Here is a 24,286-nt window from a genome sequence, read left to right as displayed (position 1 = left end):
AATGGTCTCACCAGATAAAGGTCGGCATAAAAATCTCTAAACGCTTCAGCTATGTCATGGTCTTCAGTGACGTGCCTCCCATCCCCCCTATCAATCTCCTGCACTGACTGCCATTGTCTAGTCTCTCGCAACTTTTGTGCCAATAACCTCCCACATCTGTCCGCTCCCATGTAGGAAGCGTGGCGCAGTCTCAAGGCAGCAAACTCCGCCCTAACCTGATCGATCGCCACTAGCTGTTGCCTAACCGCCTTCAACTGCCTCCAGACTCTGGGCACCCCCCATGCTCTGGTGCATTTGCTCCAACTCTCTGACTTGCTGGGTGAGATCATCTTCCTTGCGTTGCCTTTCCACATTATCTGTGGCCGAGATTGCAATAAACTCTCCCCGGATAACCGCTTTCAGAGCTGCCCACTGTGTCGCAAGTGTAGCATCTGTGTTGCTATTATGGAAGAGATAGTCTGTGAAGGTGCACTGTTTTCGTGAAATCACATCCTTTCGGTGCAGCAATGTCTCTCTAAGGCGCTCGGTCCGCCGCTTGCGACAGTCACTGGGGCATGGTCAGATAAGGAGGCAACTCCAATCTCCACCTTCATGGCTAGTGCATGTGTAGGCAGTGTCGCGAGCAGGTAATCTAGACGAGCATATATTTTGTGCGCATTTGAAAAATAAGAATATTCTCGCTCCTGAGGGTGGAAACTACGGAAAGATCCCTAAAGCCTAACTCGCTCAAACGGGCCAGACCCCCTTCGGATAGGGCTCCCGTTTGTTTGGTGCGCTGACAGGACCTATCCAGAACATTATCAAAAACCAGATTAAGGTCACCCCCTAACATTATGTGGAGGCCTGGTGTAGAAGTAGCTTCTGTAAGAACAGTGTGAAAAAACCTCTCTTGACCTTCATTAGGTGCGTAGACAGAGCCAATGGTAAACACGTTAGTGCCTAAAGAAAACCTGTAGATTAACAACCTTCCCTTAATCTCTGCCAATTTATCCAGGACCTTACCCTTGTATCTCTGGGACACAAGCATAGCCACACCGCTGTCTTGGGGGAGTTAGAAGAGAAAAACTGTAAGGGGAATATCTGGGACCGGAGACGATAGCAATCTTGTTGTAAGAGCTGCGTCTCCTGCAGGAGGCAAATGTCGGCATGGGCTTGTTCTAAACAGAGCAATACAGCCTTGTGCTTAACTGGATTATTCAGCCCCCTCACATTAAGTGTGAGTATTTTCAATTCCGTGACTGGCATCTAACCACGTTATGTTGGGGCAGCCACCTGGGCTCACTAACCAGGAAAGGTCTGTGCACCCCTCAAGTGTCAAATCCCCCAGTGTGTCGACCTCCGGTGTTCAAGACATGCTTAAGCTCTTGGTGGACAAAGGACCGCAGACTTCCTCCCACACCCCCTTCCCCCCCTGATCCCCCAAAATCAGAAAAGAAGTACTTTCAAACAAATTGTCCATCATCCATAGATGCTTAGTAATACAACAATACGGGTAACTCGTTCATTTCTAACATACCCCCTCCCGCCAACGACTTGTGCCGGAAGAAAAAAATGCAAACTATAGGCTATAACATCGAAAAAGTCAGCCAGGTTGGGTCGAAGCCAATTCTGATGCTGCCATCTCTACAGCAGCCGCTGACCCTCTTCAATCACTGCTGCAGGAGGTTTCTCACCCGTCGCCTCTGCTGACGCCACTGCGGTCGGTAATCCTTGCCGTCCACAGCTCGGGAGGTCGCGTCCCTGTCATCCGCCGGTGGATCAACGCCCAATAGCCTGCACGCCTCCGACAGGAATCATAGCTGATAGTCTTTATTGTCCCATTTAAACACCAGGCGGAATGGGTGGCCCCAACTATATGGGATGCTGGGTTGTTGCAGTAGTGCTGTAACTGGTTTGAAGGTCCTGTGTTTCTTCAAAGTGAGAGTGGACAAATCCTGAAAGAGGGCTGGTGAGTGATCTCTGAAAGTAAGAGAATGCATCTGGCGGACCTTTTGAAAGATCTCCTACTTCGTGCTATAGTCCAGCACACATACTAAAATGTCTGTGGTGGGGCAGAGGTAGACCGCAGGGGACCCACCCTGTGTGTCCTGTCGAGACGGAGCTCCGCTTCCGGAGGGCACCCCAGTATATGATTGAAGAGCTCTCGGGTAAAACAAAAAAGGTCCTTTGTGTCCTCGGTCAGTTTCACTCCTCTTTCCTGATATTATGGCGTCGGAGACCATTTTCTAAATCCTCCAGGTGGGTCTGAAGATACACTTGTTGGTCGTGGATCTGTATTATTTGCTGCTGTAATGCCTCCACTTCTGCATCCCCCCCTCGCTCTTGCCCTCGAGGTCCCCCACTAGCATCCGTGCCCCAGAAGACTTCCTTAATTTCCTCCTTGAGTTCCCGTTTCAAGGTGTGAATGTCATCACGCAGGGTATTCAACAAGGATTACAAGAAGGACTTAGTGATAGGCTCTGATCCATCCTTCTAGCCGGGAGTGGGGGCGTTAACAGCCGCTGCCATGGGGTCGTTTGTTGGCCCGCCGGAGCTTTAGCAAACAGTTCCTTGAGGATCTTGTCTCTTCGTCCTCTGGCAGAGGACATCGCACACACCAGACCCCACCGAGAATTCGGGTGGGGAAGTGGACTCCCACTGAGACCAGTTAAGCAATGGACGCAGGAGCATCAAATCGGCCCTCGCTAGCCCAAAAGTACAAGGGGTCTGCCCGTGCTTCCGGATCGTTGGGGTACCCCACCGCCAGCGCTCGTTCCACTTCCAGCACCTACTATCCGACTCGTCGACTCCGTCGAATAACACCATTCACTGTGTCAGCAGGCCATTCATACCCTGATTGCTCACGGGACAGACTTCTGCAAAAGCGCTACTATGCCCCAACGACTAGCTGCAGGAAGGGCACTTTCAAACACCTGCACCGCCTTTCACACCACTGTGTACCTGTGTGGGTCTCTGCCAAAATGGCCAGCACAACCTTTTCCTACATGTCCCGCTGTGTCTCAGCACTCCTTCCTCGTTCAAGGCTGCGACACCACCAGCGTCCCTCAGCAGGGGGGGGGGTCCGCTCCAGTCACAGGTTACAGAACCCGAAGACTGCGGACCAAAAATGGCGGTTGGGCCTCACCACACCTCGAAAGACTCACCCGCCCCGTGGGCACGACCGCCCTCCACTGCACAGGTCGACCAAAGTCTCCCCCTCTACTCCGGAGGAGGCCACCTCGATCCCCCAAACTGGTCTTGATGCCGGCCCACCTGAGCAGCGGGCTCTTAGCTCCAGCAGGCTGCACATTGGCGATATCGTGGGGGGCACCTCCTCCCCGCCCCTCAACGATAGATCCTTTGGCACAAAGCAGGCCCAAGTCCTTTTAGACCACAGAGGCCTCCCCCACAGTCTAATCAAGGAGTGACAAGGGGCTGCACACCTCACCCGACCCCCCCCCGTCGTCCCCAATTCTGTCCCATGGCCTGCAGCCCAGGCGGCAGGGGAAACCAGAAGACAGCAGTATCTCACACCCATCCCCATAATAGCCTGGACCCCCAGTGGGCCTCAGCCAACCCCGCTCACCATGTCTCACTCCGGCGGTGCTTCGTCGATTCTCCTCGGCGCCTCGGGGTCCCGTGAGTAGGGCCTCCCGGACCAGTTCGTCGTCGCTGGCATCACTGGGCCTCCGCTCCTTCTTCCCTGCCTCCAATCGGGGGGTAGCAACACCTGCCAGCGGGTACACAGCAGCCCTCAGTAGGCCCAGCAACCGGGGCCTCGTGAGGATCCCACGCGGGCTGAACCGCACCAGTACTAATCTGTCGCGGACGACTCCCTCCACTACACCTCCTGCCGGAGCCGATCGCCTCGTCCAACTCCCAGGTTCATGTTCCCATAGGCCTCGTCGCCGGTCTCTCACTTCCGGTCTCCAAAGCACAAACTTCACCAAATTCTCGGCAACTCCGGTCACAGACGTGGTTGGGGACTTCTCCAGACCCACATCACAAGCCCATAAGGGGCTAGAAGAGGCTTTTAGCCTGTGCTTCAGTAGGCTTTTGCGGGAGCTCGGAGCCGCATAACCGCTTACGCCGCCATCTTGGCCACGCCCCCTGCTGTGCTAACTTTTAAGAAAGATTGAACCTTCTTGCCTTCATCCAAGGCCAGCCAAAGTTACTCCAAGGAACAGGTAACTGACCTACTGTGTGAGGTAAAGTGACACAACAAGCTTCAGAGGCATCCCTGCAACTGCCCAACTGACCTGCTACAAGTGGACCTGCCTGGACCTGAAACTAGGCCTACCTGCACCCTCCCACTGAGCTCTACTGGAGTGAGTCCTGATCCTCAAGAGGTGTTCCCCAAGTCATGTACCATTTGCTGATATCAGTGGAGGCTTCTCCTGCAAGAAAAGGTGAAAATCCTGAAGATTGGGCTCTTCACAACCAAAGAACCAGGTCGTCCATGCCAAGACTTTGCCGCTCAGAACAACTACCAATATGAAGCTCCGGTGAATCCTTCTCTTCACTTTGACAACGACTGTCTGTGGCAACGCGAATCCTGCACTTTGTTCTACAGCAACAGTAACCTGCAACGATCGCCAGTTCAAAGCTACAGTGACTACTGTCCACAACACTCAGCCTTCTCCTAGTGGCCCGCTGCAATGCAAACAGAACTTTTCACACTGAACTTAGAAGGTAACTTTGCAGAGAGACTAAATTGACTCCTGTATCTACACATGCTTTATTGCAGTTGGCCTGAACTTGTGATTTTCCCCAGTGTAGCACAACCTGATGACCACGAGTGGCAATTGCCTTTTAGGCGCTATTTTAAATTAAAATCTAAGACTGAATATATCCAATTCCACAGATTGGATTTTTATTGTTCTGGTTTCATTTTATTTATTAAAATATACTCATGTTTTCTAATTTGGTTAGAGATATTTATTCTTGTGTTGTGGTTCCATTTTGTTACTGTTTGTGTGCTATATTTAGTGTGCTGCATAAATACTCTACGCATTGCCTCTCAGGTAAGCCTGACTTATTTTGTATAAAGCTACCAGAGGGTTAAGCACAGGTTAATTTAGTGACTTTTGTGGTTTTCTCTGTCAAGGATTTTTATTGCCCTAGCGCTGCTTCCAACCCCTTCACCAATTATACAATATCTAGCAACTAGCATTAGATCAATCAATCAATCAAGAAATTTGTATAGCGTGCTACTCACCCGGAGGGTCTCAAGGCGCTTTGGGGGGGGGGGGGGGGGGGGGGGGTGCTGCTACTGCTCGAACAGCCAGGTCTTGAGTTGCTTCCTGAAGGAGAGGAGGTCTTGGGTAAGACAGAGGTGGATGGGGAGGTGGATGGGAAGACCTTGCTGTTCGAGCAGTAGCAGCACCCCCCCCCCCCAAGCGCCTTGAGACCCTCCGGGTAGGTAGTGCGCTCTATAAATGTCTGTGATTGATTGATTGATTGAGTTCCAGGTCTTGGCTGCCAGGTAGGAGAAGGATCTTCCTCCCATGGTGGCTCTTCGGATGCATGGAACGGTGGCAAGGGCGTGGCTGGTCGATCGAAGTTGTCGGGTGAGAGTGTAGAAGGTCAGGCGGTTGTTGAGGTACCTGGGGCCTAGGTCATGGAGGGCTTTGTGTGCGTGGGTGAGGAGGCGGAACGTGATTCTTTTGCTGACGGGGAGCCAGTGCAGGTCTTTCAGGTGTCCGGAGATGTGGCTGTGGCGGGGGATGTCCAGGATGAGTCGTGCGGAGGCGTTCTGGATGCGTTGGAGTCTTTTCTGCAGTTTGGCTGTGGTTCCGGTGTAGAGGGTGTTTCCGTAGTCCAGTCGGCTGGTGACAAGTGCTTGGGTGACCGTCTTCCTGGTTTCGATGGGGATCCAACGGAAGATCTTTCGGAGCATGCGTAGGATGTTGAAGCATGAAGACGAGGTGGCGTTGACTTGTCTGGTCATCGACAGGGAGGAGTCCAGGATGAAGCCTAGGTTGCGTGCATGGTGTGGGTTTGGGTGCGCTGCCTAGAGCCGGGGGCCACCAGGAGTTGTCCCAGGCAGATGGTGATGGTCCAAGGATGAGGACTTCTGTCTTGTCTGAGTTCAGTTTCAAACGGCTGTTCTTCATCCACTCGGCTACTTCTTTCATCCCTTCGTGCAGGTTGGTTCTGGCGGTGGCGAGGTAGTTGGTGAGGGAGAGGATCAGCTGGGTGTCGTCGGCGTAGGAGATGATGTTGAGGTTGTGTTGGCGTGCGAGTGCTGCGAGCGGGCTCATGTGCACTTTGAAGAGAGTGGGGCTGAGTGATGATCCTTGTGGTACGCCGCAGATGACTTTGGTGGCCTCTGATCTGAATGAGGGAGGCGGACTCTCTGGGTCCTTCCGGCGAGGAACGAAATAATCCACTCCAGTGCCTTCTCTTGGATTCCGACGTTGTTGAGGCGTTGTACTAGGGTGCAGTATCGAACGCTGAGGAGAGGTCCAGGTGGATGAGGGCCGCTGTTTCCCCGTTGTCGAGCAGGGTTCGGATGTCGTCGTTGGCTGCAATGAGGACGGTCTCGGTACTGTGATTGGCTCGGAAGCCGGACTGTGAGTGGTCGAGGAAGGCGGCTAGCTGTCTGTTGACGTCTTCTCGATGACTTTGGCAGGAAACGGAAGGAGCAAGATGGGGCGGTAGTTCTTAAGGTCGGTGGGTCTGCTGATGGTTTCTTCAGGAGGGCGCTGAGTTCGGCGTGTTTCCAGCTCTCCGGGAAGGTGGCGGTGTTGAAGGAGCAGTTGATGATGTCTCGGAGTTGAGGCGCGATGACGGAGGCGGCCTTATTGAAGACGTGGTGGGGGCATGGGTCGGTTGGTGATCCGGAGTGGATGGTGTTCATCGTGCGGATGGTGTTTTCAGTGCTGGCCGGGGTCCAGTCGTGGAGGGTGGTGTTGGGGGGTGTCGGTTCTGTGGTGGGGTGCGCGGTCTGTTCGCCGAAGCTGTATGTCTGCGATCTTGCTGTGGAAGAACATAGCGAGTGAGTCACAGAGGTCTTGTGAGGGAGTGATGTCGTTGTTTCCGGCGCTGGGGTTGGAAAGCTCTTTGACGATGCTGAAGAGCTCCTTGCTGTAGTGTGCGTTGTTGTCTAGTCGTTCCTTGAATGCTGTCTTCTTGGTGGTGTGGATCAGCTGGTGATGTTTGCGGGTGGTATGCTTGAGGGCGGTCATGTTGTCTGTGGGCGGGTTCTTTCGCCAGGCATTCTCGAGGGTGCGGCAGTTCTTCTTGGAGTTCTTGAGGTCCTCGGTGAACCACGGGGTTTTCTTGCTTCCGGACTTGCTGGGATGGGTTTTCAGGGGTGCGAGGTCGTCGGCGCAGTTGGTGATCCACTGTGCGAGGTTGAGGGCTGCTTGGTTGGGTCCGTTGATCTGGCGGGAGGGTTCTGATTCAGTGATGTGGTGAGCTGGTAGGTGGTGATCTTGTTACAGTTCCTGCGGGGAGCCTGTTGCGGGATGTGGTGAGTAGTGGTCTTTCTGAAGCTTAAGTGGACGCAGCTGTGGCCTGTCCAGCGGAGTCCGGTGGAATGGCTGAAGGAGATGTGCTTGCTGGAGGAGAAGATTGGGTCAAGCGTGTGTCCGGCGTAGTGGGTGGCGATGTTTACCAGTTGCTTGATTTCGAGGTTGTCCAGAAGGGTGGTGGTGTTGTTCTCCAGGTGGAAGTTGAGGTCCCCTAGGAGGATGTAGTCAGCGGAGGGGAGGGTGTGTGGGCTGATGAAGTCTGCAATGTCTTCGCTGAAGTGTGTGCAGGGTCCTGGGGGTCTGTAGATGAGGGTTCCTCTGAAGTGTGTGCAGGGCCCTGGGGGTCTGTAGATGAGGGTTCCTCTGAGTGTTGTCTTGAGGTCGGTGTGTATCTGGAAGTGGAGATGTTCAGCGTCTGTGTATATGTAATTGATACAGGTTTTTCTTTTATATGCATAATGAGATCCATATTTATTGTTCCAAGACGATGTAGTAAGTCACAGGAGCAGATGCAAGCACATTTCTGGTATACAACATCGAGAAACAGATTTACTGATAGTTGACTCAGGGCAGCAAACCAAGTTGCTGCACTTTGTTGCTTCAAGGGAGAGAGAAGAGCAGTGCCATATCTACGAAGATACTGTTTCTTACTCCCCATGTAGTGGATCACTTTAACCAGCTTGTGCCATGCACCCATCCTTGCACCACACCAGAATGTTCGGATGTGTTCATTATGTGTAGGATAGGTTTGTACTGGAAGGGTTCCCTTCCAGTAAAAATGTAGAAATCCTAGCAATACTTCAAAACTTTTTCAAGTGTGTATGTTGAGAATGTTTGGAGAAAAGAAAGTTTTTATCAAATGTTACACCTGTCTTCAGGAGGATGAATATTTGGTGCAAAGCACAGTTTACCTTTTATAGCAGATATGGCTTTGCAGGGAGAAAGCCCATGTACTGCCCTTGGAATACCCTGTGGATGTGAAGTGAGTGGCTGCTGTATCACCATCTGAAATATTCTGGTGAACAGCAAGACTAATATATTGAGCCTAAAGTGTGGCATCTAGCTGCTATGGCATGGTGCAGTTGCTTCAACTATGCAGCTGTGCTTGTAAGGTGTGCCCGTACACAAGTGTGACCAGTGCCCATAACGGTCTGGAAGAAATGTGCCATGGAATCCCGGTTGTACACAAGGTTTGACTCTGACTGGTTGATTCACTTGCAACATTTGTTACCATTCCTTCTCCTGTACAGGAATTGGCCAGATATTGCCGGGGAGGATAGCTAGATTGCCATAAAAGAGTCTAGAACCTCATTTGAAATGTAGATCAATATTGTTGCCTTTGGGCATAGTCTGTTATCAGTTTTGCAGAAGGAGTTAGAAAGTGTGACAAAGGTAGTGACCACAACGAAGGACACCGCAGAGGAGCTAATCCTACTCATATGTCAGTGACAATTACAAAAACGAATACAACAGCTGTAATTCTGGAAGGGCCATGTAAAGATAAAGGAAGATTATCTATTTAGTGAATCCTCCTTATCAACCAGAGGCCCAAGCACGATAATCCTATTTGAAAACTAAATCAAATTTGAGTTCAAACAGCTTCTCATCTTTCTCTGTAGAAAGAACACATAGTGCTTATGTGCCTCCCTCACCACCGGGTTCTTCCTCACATGGCTCTGTTCATCCATCTCTCCAACCATTCGAACAATGATGCCATATTCTAGGCTTCTGGTAGTACCACATTACTCTTGCAATGATGCGATGCAACAGTGATGCTGCTCCCGACCTTCAGTAAGAGGCACAAAAGCACTAGAAGAGCTATAATGCAGGGAGTTGTTGTCATGAATTGGAACCCACCACCACCACTTAGTGCACTGTTACCACTGCAGCCCAGGGGCCTTATCCCAGGAGCTTTAATCTGTGATGTAAAGAATGAATGAATGAATGAAACCCGATTTATATAGCGCTACTTAGCCCAATGGGCGTCAAGGGCAATCACTCTACACTTCCAGAGTCTCTAGCTTTCTTAGTGTAAACTCTATGTTGCCGCTGCCTCCAGGCCAATCTCAGAGAAGGCAGCAGACAGCAGCATTCTAGTGTTGGCATGTGCAAGGAATCCGCATATCTTTGCAGCTTCTGGCCATTTATGTCAACCTCCTCCCTGAGGCCTTTTGACTCGACAACCAAACCATCAATGCCCAGAGTGTTTAGCCCCAGTCTCAGTTTAGCAAGGACACTGCCAGCACAGGTACTGTCAGGAGAGGATATCGAGACCAGGATTTTGGCCTGTCAATAAGGAGAGAGCTTGCAAGGCATCGTGTTTGACACACGCCCCTATGTAGAGATGTTGTTGGATGCTGATGGTGGCAATAGCACATGTTATGGTATGTGCAGTATAAAGTATTGTTCTGTTGGAAAGGCCTCTTATGGAAGGGCTTCAGCACGGCATTTGTACAAAATTATAATACAATTAAACAGTGTTTGTCCCTGTGTCTGTGGTGAGCTCCAGAAGGTTTCAAGGAGGGTTGAACCCATTCTCATAAATGTTCTTAATATGCTTTTGCAACATTGTGACTGCTACTGTGAATAAAAACTCTAAGGGGAATATTTATGAAACTATGGCGCAGCGCAGCAAGTCATCTTGCTGTGCTGCACCGTAAGGAAAGGCCAGTGTTTAGGGAATATGGCGCATTCCTGCATTTTCCCCTTTCCTATCGCACAATAGGCAACCTAGCGCCAATGCAGGCCCCCTTGTGCCAAGGTGCAAGGGTGCCTGTTTGCAAGCAGGGTTGTTTTTTAGCAGGAAGGGACATCTTCCTGCACAAAAACAATCTCGTAGGCATATTCCTCTATCTATGTGTGCTGCAGAAAGCAGCACACATGGCAAGTGGAAGTAACATGGAGAAATAAAGGAATTTCTCCTTGTTACCTCTCCCCTGGAAGGTGTAAGATTTTGGCACATTTCTAGGTTTACAATTTCTTGTAAATCTGGGTATGCATCACAATCCAAAGGCGTTGCTTGGGAACACCTAGTGCAGTTACCATGGAATGCCTACCCAGGGCAGAGTGGTACAAAAGGGGGTGGTGATGGACGGAGCATCTGAATCAATCAAACACTCACACCCAGTCAAAAGATCTGGGTTTAATCCATCACAGTTCTTTAGCCCACTCTGCCACCCCAGTTCAGACATGGCTATATGCAAATCAGTCTGACCCTGTGCCTCATGGCACCAGTCCAGCCCGAACTGCCAAGCCATGTCTTTCCTGGACCGGAAACAAGCTTCCGAGGACCGGTTTCTGGCATTCCAGCCGTCTTCAGCCCGGCTTGCTTGTATCCACTTGCAAAGTGAGCAAGTGACTCACGTCTGAGCATACCCAGCCACACTTATGGAGGCCAAAAGCGGTACAAAAGGGGGTGGTGATGGACAGAGCAGAGTAGTGCAACGCAGTGATTTTCCAGAATTATGAAGCAACTCAGATCCACGGAAAATGGCTTTGCGTCGCTTCATCAATCTATCTTAGAGGTTTGTATCGCACATGTATCACATTGCATGGTGCAAATTCGACTCAACTCTCATGTTATCACTTTAAAAGTACATGACACTCAATGTTGCCATATTATTGAGAGTGGGACTAAGATTGGGAGGGGCATTATTGGTTGTGGTCATGCAGTTAGCTACAACATATCGTGTAGGGGCAAGAAGCTTTTCTCCAAGTTGCTGATAAAAGGCTGAATAATTGGATCAATATCTGCTTTGGGAATTGGTTTGGGCTAGATAGGAATATATTTTTTGCATATCATCAACACACGTTAATATTTAGAGTTTTTTTCTTGTCTTTTTACTTCAGCTTTTCATGGTGTCTTTTTGTCCCGTAGGTGCAACAGAGGTTTGCTCCACGCCTAGGAGCCAAGGTAGGCGAACAGAGTGTTTTACGTGGTGAATTTGCCGACCTTTGGACTAGCAAAAACACTTCTCAAGTGCTGAAGGTAAGTCATCTTGTCTGCTGTTTCATTGTGATTTTCCTAAAAAAAATGAGGTATTACATTATGCTGTTTCAATAATATATGGTGGAACTTTTAAAGTTAGATCCTGTTACCACTGAAAGGCTGTTGATTTTTTTCAGCTCTTGAAATCCTGTTGTCTCTGAGAAAAACGGTGCATAAAGTGGGCCTATTACTAGAACACTATGGTGGCCGAAAACCATGGAATGGAATATGGCCCAGGCAATCTCCATGACTTGAGATTAATTCAAGCATCCAGCATCCCATCAGTAACCTTGTTGTTTGTTACATTTGACGTCCTGTCATCTCTGACCACTTTGCTGAATGATCTGTAAAAACCTCAAACAAACCAGCACAAACTTGTGTTTTTGAGTCCTGAAAAATCACAGCGTGTATTCCACGCCTACTGAAACTGGACAATCATTCCACAATCACAATTCCTTCACATTCCCTTGGACCACTCGTTCTTAAAAAATATAATGCTGGTATGACTGCATCAACATAATTTGTGTTAGAATCTGGTCCATGGGAGTAAATAAACTAATAGCAACCTTTAAGATCCCTATACTAGTAGGAGGCGCTCCAAGGGTCAATTTTCTCACCCCAAATTCAAACGAACTTGATTAGTTTGACAAGTTATATCAGACTTACAAAAGGTGCAACATGATAAGTAACCAACAGACAAATGTTATACCTGTGTATTGAACCTTCTGTAGAATAATGATCAGGGGCGGCTCTAGGCTCATGGTGGCCCTGGGCAGGGGGCGTAGGTAGGGGGGCACAGAAAGGGGTTCGGGTAAGGGCGGAGCGCGGAGGTCAGTGAAGAGGGGGGGTCAGGGTGTTTTGGAACAGAGCCGGAGGCTGCCAAATCACTGCCTGGGGCCGCCAAATCCTTGCCAGGGTCCGCCACGCAAATATGTATCCATCCTCAGAGGATTATTGTATTAAGGATATATATTGGTGTGGTGGCCCCTGGGGTTTGGTGACCCTGTGCAGGTGCACAGCTTGCACATGCCTAAAGCCGCCCCTGTAGTGATTTATCCATTGTATCGCTCTGGTTAGCCCTTGCAGAGTGTCCTGTGTGTAGAAGGGGTTTGAATTAATTGGCGGGTGACTAGGTAACTGAATTCAGGTTCTTCACGATGGCTGTTGTGAATAGAGACGTGTAGTGTAGACATCACTGTGGTGCGACACAGAAGGAGCACATTTTTACTTATCGGTTTTGATGCACAAGAATATTCATACACAAACTTGGGTACACATACTTCAGATTAATTCATGTCTCACCTGTTGAAAGAAGACAACATATTAGAGAGCTATTTCTCTTCTCACTGTGTTCTCTCATTAGTCTCCTATATATATTACGAATATATATTTTTTAATATAATCTTTCATGGAATGCTTATTTAAAACTCTGCCTTAGAAATATGTTACTCCGTTAATGGTGGACCTTGGATAGTGCAGTGGAAAACACCCAATTTCGACCGCTCAAATGTTACATTAGGTTCAGAATTTTCCTTCTCTAAGCTTCCAATACTGAGTTCAAGACAGAACTGATTTCTAGTTTTTTTTGGTCTATTGCCTTGTTTTAACCCCTGTTATCTTTCATACCGCTCACTGAGGGCAAGTTCCAATGGACGCCACTACCATTTTAAGCAGTATTTTCCTTACAGTTTCTTCACTAGCTGCTGCCAGCTCCAGCAGTTTCTTAACTATGCTCTTAGTAAACTATTATATGATTTTTATTCTAAATAAACCTAATAATCTCTTTACTATGGGAGTATGCATGGTGCACACACATGATTGGTGTTCGCCTATGACAAAACAAAAAGTATTAGGGATCCAGACAACAGTAAACTTGAGCACCCAGGGGTACATGTCTTTACCATGCAGGGACTTCTCCTTCCCAACTACCCTTGAATGATCTGGGCTATACATGTATACTTGAGGATCAATGGAGGTTTCATTATCCTGCAACAAGTTAGGTAGGCAAACACATATCATGTGCGTGCGCCATAAGCCTCTCTCATGGCTAGGGGTCTTGTTGGACTGAGAAGGGTGCCCAAAGCGCTACCCTCATAATGGTGGAAGGTTAATACCTTCACCAGGAGTTACGCACAAGTGTGGTGTTGGCAGCATACCATGTAGTGATCAGTAGTAGTGAACAGGAGCTTTTTACCCTATGCCACTGAAGCGAGGCTACAGACTAAAATTCCTGCTGCTGTATGCTTAATTCACTGTTGACCTGCATCAGGTAGATGTAGTGTTCTGCATAGAGCATGAGTGACCCTGTGTGGTTATATGTGTGCCTGGGAAGGAAACAGTTCAGTGACAGAGCATTACTATGTCATACATGTGAGAGATGTGCATGTACTGAGTGTATGAATGTCTGTAAGGAATACATAACGTGAAAGAAGTAGTGCTTGCAGTGTGTGTGCAATAGAAGTATGCGCAGGGTGTATGCATACTTGTGAGAAAGACAACACATGAAGGGTGAAGTGTTGTGCAGCATGCACATGGTGAGTGAGTGTGCTGACAGTGTGTTCTAAAACAAGCACACCCTGATTAAAACTAGAAAAGCTTCTGAGCTGAACAGTGTGCACAGACTGTGTTTGCTGAATGCATGTGTACATGTAAGGGGACAATGCATAGAGATATGAGTGATGGACAGTTAGTGTGCTGTGAGTGTACAATGAGTTAATGTGCTTGCAAGGGTGCAATTTATGGAGGTCCCTGGGATCGAATTCTAGGAAGCCCAGGCCTGCTTGCGGAAGACATGAGGAGGAGAGGAATCCACAACTATAAGGCTCTGTTGTCATGATTTTCTTCACTCATGCATACAGGGAACCATTAGGCTTTTTAAAAGAACACTCACCCACCAAACTAGTTGGTGGCATGCTTCATCCTTGGGTTCCCATCTAAGATGCCTATCTGTCCTGTATGTGCTGCAACTCCTGATTATAGCAGAGATGGATTTTGTTTTATGTGGTTGTGAATTTGAGAATGGTTTTAAAACTGCCTTAAGGCTGTCCTTTCTAATAGATAAAAAATTATTAATGGATACCTAGGGTAGGGAAGGAAAGGCAACTGATGTAAAGTGAGAGAATAATGGTCTCACATATCACAGTGATCATTTACGAAGTTGCTTTGTATTCTTTGAACATGAATAATTTCAATGGAAAGCTTAACCTATTTATTGGAGCTCTGAATATATCAAATGATGTGCAGTAAGATGTTAAAGTGGATATATGGTGCCTAAAAACCTGAACAAAATCAGTTGACTTATATTAAAATGTGAAATTTGATGTGTGATGCCTAAGAAGACTGACAATATTAGAAAATGATTCAGAAGGTATTTAACATGATTTTTGTTCTTTGTTTATTTTTGTGATTATTTTGTACCTCCCCACAACCCAAGAACTATCACTCCATTCCCTGGTTGCGGCCACCAGTGAATGGGGAATAACCAAATATGTTACACAAAGGAAGGTGAGACAGGGATTTACCTGACATCTACTAGAGCCCCGAATCTCAAGGGGAATTGTGCTTTTGCCCTTAAAATATCACCTTTCTTTGCATGTGTAGCTAGAAATAAAGTACTACTTTTTTAAAATAAAAACGAGTAAGTGGCTGGATATTGATTTAGGGTTTCTTACTGTTTGCACTTTGAGTTATGAGTCTAGTTCACTGGACCTGTATCTAAATCTCCCCCAATGGAGCCTTGACTGCTTAACCACAAGTACCACTGAGACTAAAGTGCAGAAGGAGTACTTGGCCAAGTTGAGTGGGATCCATAGTAGGTCGGGCCCTGGCACATTAAGAGCAAAATGCCTTAATGACAACAGTTAGGTCGAGTAACACCTGCTTGCCCTGTGGCCTTCTGAAAGAGTTTATGTTTGAAATGGGGTTCATGGAAGGCTAGGGCATGTGCCAAAGCCAGGCGGAAACCATCACTCTAGTCAGGATAAGAGAGTTACACTCCTAAAATAACCCATGCTCACCCCCTTTGTAGCTTGGCACGAGCAGACAGGCTTATCTTAGAGGCAGTGTGTAAAGCATTTCCACATAACCAACAGTAATACAGTGTAAGCACTGCAGAAGGACACCACACCAGTGTAGAAAAAGATCCAATATGTTTATATACTTAAGACAAGACCAAATACGATAAAAATCCACAATACTATACTTAAAAATCTGCAGTTTTCAAATTTTTTTTCAAACACAGTTCCTTGCTGTTGATAGCTCCGTCCAGGGCTATCATGGCGTCATGAACAACAAATCCAACAGTTCTGGCTGGTCACGGGGTCGAGGGCCAGCTACGGTGTCGGAAAAACCCGCAAACAGTACCTCTGAGAAATGCATGGCGTTGAGGCCCTTGAAGTCACTCATGTTGCAGGTCGAGCTCCTCTATGATGGAATCAGGAGCACTGGTGCTGGAAGGCATCGGGTGCTGTGATGCAAAGTGCAGCGGTGTCGCATGCGGTGGTCGCAATGCGAGCAGCAGCTTGGTGACAGCATCAGATGGCATAGTCGGGGAGACCAAGGATCGCTTTGCAAGATGAAGGTGGTGCTCGCAAAGGTGCTAGCAGGTCACGGTGCAAGCAGCGGCGGCGTCGTTGCTGGAGTGCTGGCGAACTGGAGTCGATGGCACCGGTGTCAGTAGGCCAAGGCTGCAGTGGGGGATGAGGGCAGTGCCTGGTGTAACTTAAGCGGGGTGCCCTCGAACCATGGTGCAAGCAGCAATTTTCTACTTTTGCGTGTAGCAGCGACGTCAGGGAGGCCAAGGTGTCCTCGTGAATCAAGGTGGTGCGGAGTGCAGTGACCACTGGTCGCGGTGCGAGCAGCTGCTCGGTGGCGGCGTCAACAGGCATCATCGGGCAGACCGAGGTCGCAATGCGCCATTGCGGCGGTGCTCCCTGCGGTGCCAAAGCTTTGGCGTGAAGCGAAGCGGTGCCGGAGGGCAGTGCCCACAGGTTGCGGTGTGAGCAGCGGCTCGGTCACAGCATCACCAGGCATCGTTGGTGAGACCAAGGTCACACTGCGGTGTTGTGGCAGTGCTCTCTGTGGTGCCAAAGCTTGGGAGTGAAGTGAGGCAGTGCAGAGTGCGGTGCCCACAGGTCGCAGTGTGAGTATCGGCTCAGTGGCGGCATCAACAGGCGTCGTTGGTGGGACCAAGGTTGTGGTGCGGCGTTGCTCTCTGTGGTGGCAAAGCTTCAGCGTGAAGCGAGGCGGTTCTGAGTGCGGTGCCCACAGGTTGTGGTGCAAGCCTCGGCTCGGTGGCGGCGTCAACAGGTGTCGTCGGTGAGACCAAGGTTGAGGTGTCGCGTTGCGGCGGTGCCCTCTGTGGTGCCTTCAGGACACGAGTTGGCAGCGGCATCGTAGATGTCGTCGAGTTGCTTTTCCTCTGTTTGCAGCACAAAACACACAGTCCCCAAGTGCTGCGGGCAGAAGAGCTTGAAGTCTTTGTTCTTCCTGAGACTTCATGAACAGGGGGCAAGCGCTTCCTCAAGCTCTTGGAGAGAGTCACTAATTGGGTTGCAGAAAGTCAAGTCCAGGCTTTCACTGCCCAAGACAGAAGCAGCCACTGCAGGTCAGCCCAGCAAAGCACCCAGCAAAGCAGTCCTTCCTTTTCGCAGCTCCTCCGGCTTTTCTTCTTGGCAGTCTTCTTGTTCCAGATGAGTTCTAAAGTTCAGGGGTCTGGGTCCCAGTATTTGTAACCAAAAATCATTTGATCCTCTAGGCAGAGGGTGTCTTTGCCCAGCCAGAACCAGTTCTGCCTTCTCTGGTGTGAATTCCTGGTAGGAGGTGGTGACGGCATTGTCGGAGGCAGAGCAGGCCCTTTGAGGTGCAAGGAAATCTCCCCCCCCCCTTCCCCCATTGCAGCCCAGGTCTATTCAGCCCTTTCCTGACCCTACCTAGACTATCTGGAGCCCTCCTGCTCCCCAACCTTCTGCCATCCGAAACCCAGACAGGCAATCCACATTCCAGCAGAGGCACAGAGGATGGCTGAGCAAGAAAATACTTACTTTCTAAAAGTGGTATTTTCAAACACAGAATTTAAAAATCACCTTCACTAAAATATCTATTTTAACATTCTGAGTTCAGGCATACTAAACTCGAATTTCTACCTTGTTCCCTGGGTCAGCTTAGGATTATAAAATGTTATAATAAAACTGCCAATTATGGCCTATGAGAACAGATAGCCTTGCAATAGTGAAAAAGGAAATGGGCTGTAATTCACTATCAGGACATGCCACACACAACAGGGCATGTCCTACCTTTCACATATACTGCACCCTGCCCACAGAGGTACCTTGGGCCTACCTTAGGGGTGCCTGACATGTAAGAAAAGGGAAGGTTAGGGACTGACAAGTGTGTGCACTGGCCAAGTTGACATGGCAGTTACTAACTGCTCGCAGACTCTGCAATGGAAGGTCTGAGTTACCTTTTTAAGGCTACTCATGTGGGTGGCACAATCAGTGCTGGAGGCCCACTAGTAGCGTTTGATTCACAGGCCCTGGAACACTCATTGCAATTCACTAGGGAATAAGAAGTAAATCAAATACCCAATCATGTAAACACCAATCCACAACAGAGTTTACACAGAGAGCATATGCACTTTAGCACTAATTAGCAGTGGTAAAGTGCCCAGTGTCATTATTATTATTATTATTTATTATTATTTGGCGATTTATAAAGCGCCTGGTGACCCGAGGGCATCCCGCGCTATGAGGGTTGTATATCCAGATGAGAGGGAGGAAGGAGGGGGACGACGTTTACTTAGGGAATAGAAGTGTTTTCAGTTTTTTTCTGAACCTTAAGTAGTTGGCTTCCAGTCTGAGGGTACGTGGGAGTGAGTTCCAACCAGTGGAGGCTTTCACGGAGAATCGTCGACCTCCAGTGCGAGTCTTTTTAAATTTGGGGATGTTGGCTAGGTGCTCATTCTTGGACCGCAGGGATCTGGGTGCTTTATAGGGCGTAACCAGGTCGCTGAGGATCGAAGGGCTGCCTCCATTAATCAGTTTGTAGGCCGTGCACATGGCTTTGAATTCCACCCTTTGGCGCACAGGGAGCCAGTGCAGGGCCTTGATGGCAGGTTTCGCTGACGCTCTGGCGGGGAGGTTCCTGAGTAGACGGGCTGCTGCATTCTGCGTTCGTTGCAGTTTCGCCAGGGTGTACTCAGGGGCCCCCAAGTAGACCATGTTGCTATAGTCCAGGCGTGATAGTATAAGCCCTTGGACTAATAGTTTCCTGGATGCGGGGGGAGTAGGGGGAGGATCCTGCGTGTGGTGCGCATGAGCCCAAAGCAAGTACCTGCAGTTTTGGCCGCTTGTGTTTTCATTGAGAGCTCGGGTTCTATCCATACTCCTAGGGTCTTAATTTCGTGTTTCGGGGTGGGAATTTCCCCGAACACTTCTGGCCAGACCGTTGAGGGAATGGTCGACCATTGTTTTCCCATGAGCATCACTTCGGTCTTTGACCCGTTAAGTTTTAGTGATGAATCACACATCCAACCGTGGATTTCTGTGAGGCAGTTAGCCAGGTTGTCTGGGTGGTCGTCTAGTTGGGATGGGGAGACGACCAGCTGTGTGTCATTGGCGTAGCTCACTATTTTGTATACCGTATGGTATTACCACGTCTTCAAGGGGGGCCATGTAGGCATTAAAAAGCGTCGGGCTCAGGGACGATCCCTGAGGGACCCCGCTCGTGAGGGGGAGGGTGGGCGAGCGATGGTTGCCGTCCCAAACCTGGAACGTTCGCCCGGCAAGGAAGGACTCTATCCATCTGGGTGCAGTTCCGGTGAGCCCTGCTGCCGCCAACCGATGGAGAAGGACACGATGGTTGACTGTGTCAAAGGCAGCACTAAGATCCAGGAGGATCACTGCCACTGACCCTCCTGAATCTAGAATGCGCCTTGCCTCCTCGATGACGGCAAGAAGGGCAGTGTCTGTACCGTGACCCGGGCGGAACCCAGTTTGGGATTGTCGTAAGATGTTGTTATCCTCCAGGAACTGAGACAATTGTCCGTTGATCAGTTTTTCGGCTACCTTGCTAATGCCTGGGAGGAGTGAGATTGGCCGGTAGTTTGCCATATCTGCTGGGTCTAGCTGGGGTTTTTTGAGGAGTGCCTTCAACACTGCACTCTTCCAGCTAGCAGGAATAGATCCCTGAGCAAGTGAGCTATTTATAAGCTTCGTGATCGTGGGGATGATGACGGGGGCTACAGTTTTGAGGACTCTGATGGGTGCAGGGTCCAACGGAGATCCGCTTTTCATTTTGGTTAGGGTAGCTTCTACCTCGTTGCAGGTTACTGGCCTAAATATCGCAAGTTGGGGGCATAAGCTGCTTTCAGTCTGGCTGAGGGGTGGGTCATTGTCCATGTGGCTTGAGGGGCAGGGAGGGGGAAGCGATGCTAAGATGCGGGCAATTTTGTTGTTGAAGTATGTGGCTAATTCATTGCTTCGGTCTACAGGGGGGGAGTTGGTGGAAGGAGTGGATGGTACTTTCAGAAGCTCTTTTACGATTAGGAAAGATTCCCTGGCTGAGTTAGTGGATTCTTTTATCCGTGTATCGTAGTGTGAAGCTTTAGAGCACCTAATGGCAGTTTTGTATAGTCTAACTGAGTTTTGGTAGGCTTCCTTGTTGGAGTGCTGCCAGTTTTTCCTCCAAAGTCGTTCGGCTTTCTTACAATTTTTGCGTAGTAATCGGAGTTCCGGGGTGTACCAAGGAGCAGAACCTGGTTTCCCAGTTTTGTCCTCCCGAGTTCTAAATGGGAGGACAGAGTCCAGGGAGGTAGTAATCCACTCTCTATATTTACCATTGGCGATAGCCGGGTCTTCTGCGTGAGCAGGGGTAGTTGACTTTAGGGTCCTGGCCCATTCTTCGGTGGAAAGTTTGGGCCATGCCCTGTCCCTGTAGTACGTAGGCGGTTTTTGGGGTTTCTTAAACGTCCCAACACAAACCAGTCAGGAAAAATAGGAAGAAGAGGCAAAAAGTTTGGGGTTAACCCTGCAAAAAGGGCCATTTCCAACAGTTTCTGACAAAGGTAATTTGTGGATGTTCCCAAGTTACATTGCTTAAGGTTTTGCTGGAGACATTTCCAAGCCAAGGTAAAGGAATCAAAGTGTGTTCCCATAGTCAGGTGGAGTTGCTATACTGAAGATGAAACTGTGTGTTTTATATTTCTCTTCAGTATTTTCTTAGTAGTGACGTTGTGCCGTTTTTACTTAAATGTAGCTTAAATGTCACTTTCTTTCCTTTATTCTTAACAATAACCTTCCTTGTTAAGCATGACATCCACTGTTCACAATGTTTCTGCACACTTGTAGTACCCTCTTTCAATGGCACATTGTACAATTCTGGGCCCCCTAGCATAATGTGGCGAGGGACCCTAATATTCCTATTTGTAACTGCCATTCATAGGCTCTAGTCTGAAAGGGACCTCTGTAAGGGGTGGTGGCCCCTGTAAGCTACAGGGGCTTGCATTATACCCCTGTCCTGTTTTTTGAACTGGAGGCTTTCTATTCTGGGTATTTTGGCATCATTGTCAGTCCTTAAACCTGAGTCGTATGAGGTACTATTTGTAATTATTGAAGTGAATATGTTTTACAGTATTTTTATTGTGTTGATGACTTAGCATAGTTGGTTGCAATGCAGCACATAATACAGACAGGGCTCGGACACTCATTGAGTAATAGCATCTCAAATGCAACTTATGAGGCTGAGGTAAGCATAGTTTAAAATGGTCAATATTTATATACTACTGACATAAAATGGGATCTATGCCCAGGTGGGTGTTGTATTTTTGCCATGTTGATGACCAGGCCTATATTTGCAGAAGATATGTAGTGGGTACATTTTCCTTTGTTGCCTTATTAAAGTGGAAATGAAATATCTGGATCTTCTCTGAAGGGTTGACATGCATGCCTGTCTTATCATATACAGCATCAGAAGCACAGGCATTGAAATTGCAAATCGTGTTGATGTATCATTATAATGTATGTTACACAGGTCTGAGATTTCAACCACATTTAAGTCCTACTTCTCTTTAAAATGGATATGCTTGCATGATTATTTGGGCTATGTAGTTGGTGAACATATGCATTATTTTGTGTAATAGATTATTTCATCTATTTCTTTCTGCTACTTTTTTTAGTTAAAACACGGATGCCATTTAGCAACAGAGTATTTTATTGTTGCACATTTAACAAAGTTACAATGATATTCATATTAGGCTTTGTAAAGGTTTCCTACACATGAGACATTCTGAAATATAAAACCGGCAACAATTTTTGTCAGGTTACACTAACCTTGTACACACTGCACAGAATCCAAAAAGAGGGATGCTCTTTTTTCATCTCTTACCATCCCAACCAATGACCACGTAAACATAGAAATGAGGGACAGTGGTAGAGGTGAGGAAAGGAGAAAAGAGGAAACAGAGACCCTGACCTCCACTACTCTGCAACTGAATGATTTCTTCTGGCTCCAGTGGATCTCTACATGACAAAGCAATATTTTAAGAAACTTCTCCTTAAGATTGCTAAGCAGAACTATAATTATGAATGGCAATAATATCACTGCATAATCAACACTTTGTACTTCAGCATGAAACTAAACTGGTTATTCCTGATACCTTTTTTTTATTTTTTATAAGAACTTTATTGCGTGATTAAAAAACCATTGCAAATACAAATCTTTTAAAACCTATCAGAAATTAATTTAAAAAGGGGAGTAAAGTAATGGGTTGAGATGATGGGTGGAGCTTGCCAAAACATTATGCCAATGAAGGATCACAGACTGTAGGGCCCTCACAAAGTTTTTTTGCTGCATGATCCATGAACCTTACTAGGGCACAGTTTAATTTAGTGTTCCTAGGGTCGAAGCAGGCCAGGACTGCTGCTCCACACGTTCTGATCTTTTTTGTGATCCAGAGATGTTTGAGGAGGGCCCGTCTTTCCGTCACCAGTTTTGGGCAAAGACATATGATGTGTATTATGTCTTCTTTGTATTTCCCACAAATTCGACATAGATCTCGTCCGTGCTCTCTTTTCCATTTTGGCAAATGAACCAACAAGGTAATAACTCCCAGTCTCAATTTTAAAAAGCTTAGTTTTGTTCGTGCGGTAAAGGATATGGTTAGATACTGCTGTGGGATCAACAAAGCACAGGATTGCAGTGTCAACCACCCATGACTTCTTTTTGGTAGGCGAGGCTTGTCTTCCACTATCGAAAGTTGTTTTGTGCTTATTTTCGCTAGCCGTTTGAATTCCTTCTGACTTACGCGCATACTCCAAAAATCCTTTAGGACTAGGGTTGTCAAACCTTTTACCCAATAGTCATGACCTGCTCACCATGAGTTCGTTTCAAGACTGGCCCACAGGTGGTATCCTAGGCTGCCTTCCTTCGATGACCTCAATTTGTGGCAGCACACAAGAAAAGTCATGGCTCTGGCTAGTGGTGGATGGCAGATTCCCAGTTCCAACCTGATTTGTGCCGGTGATGTTTCGATTGGTAGCTTGAACACTGATCTGTAGATCTTTGTGATGATTTTGTCTAATTGGCCGCTGTCCAGACTTTTTAGGACTTCGCTACCATAAGTTTGGGTAGGAATGATTTTTGCCTGAGCAACCTGTATCGTTGGTGCGAAGGTTGGACGTTGTAGTTTCTTTTGGATTGATCCAATTGCAAAAGCAAGTGCGGTACCCTTCCTTTTTTGTTCTTCTAAGTGGGATTTGTATTTGTCATTGTTGTTGAAAATAACTCCGAGGTACTTATGACAGTTGGATTCAGCAATGCTTTCCTTGTTCAGAGTCCAAGACAAATTCTTAGCTTTCCCTGGATGGACCGCCAAGATTTTAGTTTTCTTGTTGTTGATCTGAAGCTCGTTCCTATTTGAGTATTCAGAGGTCACGACCAGGAGCCTTTGCATCCCGATCTTTGTTTTGCTAAGGAGGACCACATCGTCAGCATATAGAAGGTTTGACAACAACATACCCGTTACTTTGGGAGCGTGGGAATTAACCTTATTTAAGGCTTCAGGGAGGTCAGATAAAAATAGGTTAAAAAGTATCGGGGCCAGGACGCAACCCTGTTTGAGACCTTTTGTCGTCGAAATTGGGCGTGATAGTCTTGAGCCGTCCCAGATCTTAATCCTAACCCATGTATCTTGATGAAGGAGTGGTATGGCTCTTAGGAGGTCAGCTGGAATGTTGAGTCTAGACAGCTTCCGCCAGAGCTTTGCTCTATTCACGTTGTCAAAGGCCGCTTGGAAGTCGATGAATCCCATGTAGAGTGGGCAGGAACTGAACTTCGCTTGATCAATCAGGCAGGAGAGGGTCATGAGGTTAACTGAGGTGCCAGTGTTGCTTGTGAGGCCAGTTTGATTCGGAGGAATCACTGAGTTGTCATTCGCCCATGCCCTAAGTGAGTTAAGCAACACTCCCGCAAAGTACTTTGCTTCATTGTCGATAAAGGCAATGAGACGGGATTTTTTGTTTCCGCCTTTGAAGATTGGTGCGAGGATTGATCCCCGCCAAGGGGGCGGTATTGTGTAATGCTGCAGGATTGAAATAAATGAAGTGCATAGCTTCACAGCCCAGAAAGTTACATCTTCCTTGTACAAGGCTTGAGGGATTCCACCTAAACCTGAGGCCCCGTCCTTCCGACCCTTTTTAATCAGTTTTTCAATTTCGGCCTTCTGGATTGTTGTAAATTCATTGCTGCTTTGAGTCGAGGGACACTCATTTGATAATTCCATTTTTTGATCTTCATTAAGGCATTCATTCATTGACGAATTTATGATGTTCGGATCAGGCGCCCGATC

At 47.9% G+C, this 24,286-nt stretch overlaps 1 long non-coding RNA gene across 1 annotated transcript in view; it reads left to right on the top strand.

Moving 5' to 3' along the window:
* Positions 1–24,286, top strand: part of LOC147685300 (uncharacterized) — a 580,416-nt gene that overhangs the window by 164,247 nt on the left and 391,883 nt on the right. Inside the window, exon 2 of the long non-coding RNA XR_015300434.1 lies at positions 11,335–11,445. This is a non-coding gene — a long non-coding RNA (uncharacterized LOC147685300). The remainder of the gene's footprint in view (positions 1–11,334; positions 11,446–24,286) is intronic.

Source organism: Lissotriton vulgaris, chromosome 10, assembly GCF_964263255.1.
Source record: "Lissotriton vulgaris chromosome 10, aLisVul1.2, whole genome shotgun sequence".
In the NCBI taxonomy this organism is placed as follows: domain Eukaryota; kingdom Metazoa; phylum Chordata; class Amphibia; order Caudata; family Salamandridae; genus Lissotriton; species Lissotriton vulgaris.
This window is presented reverse-complemented; position numbering and strand designations above follow the sequence as displayed.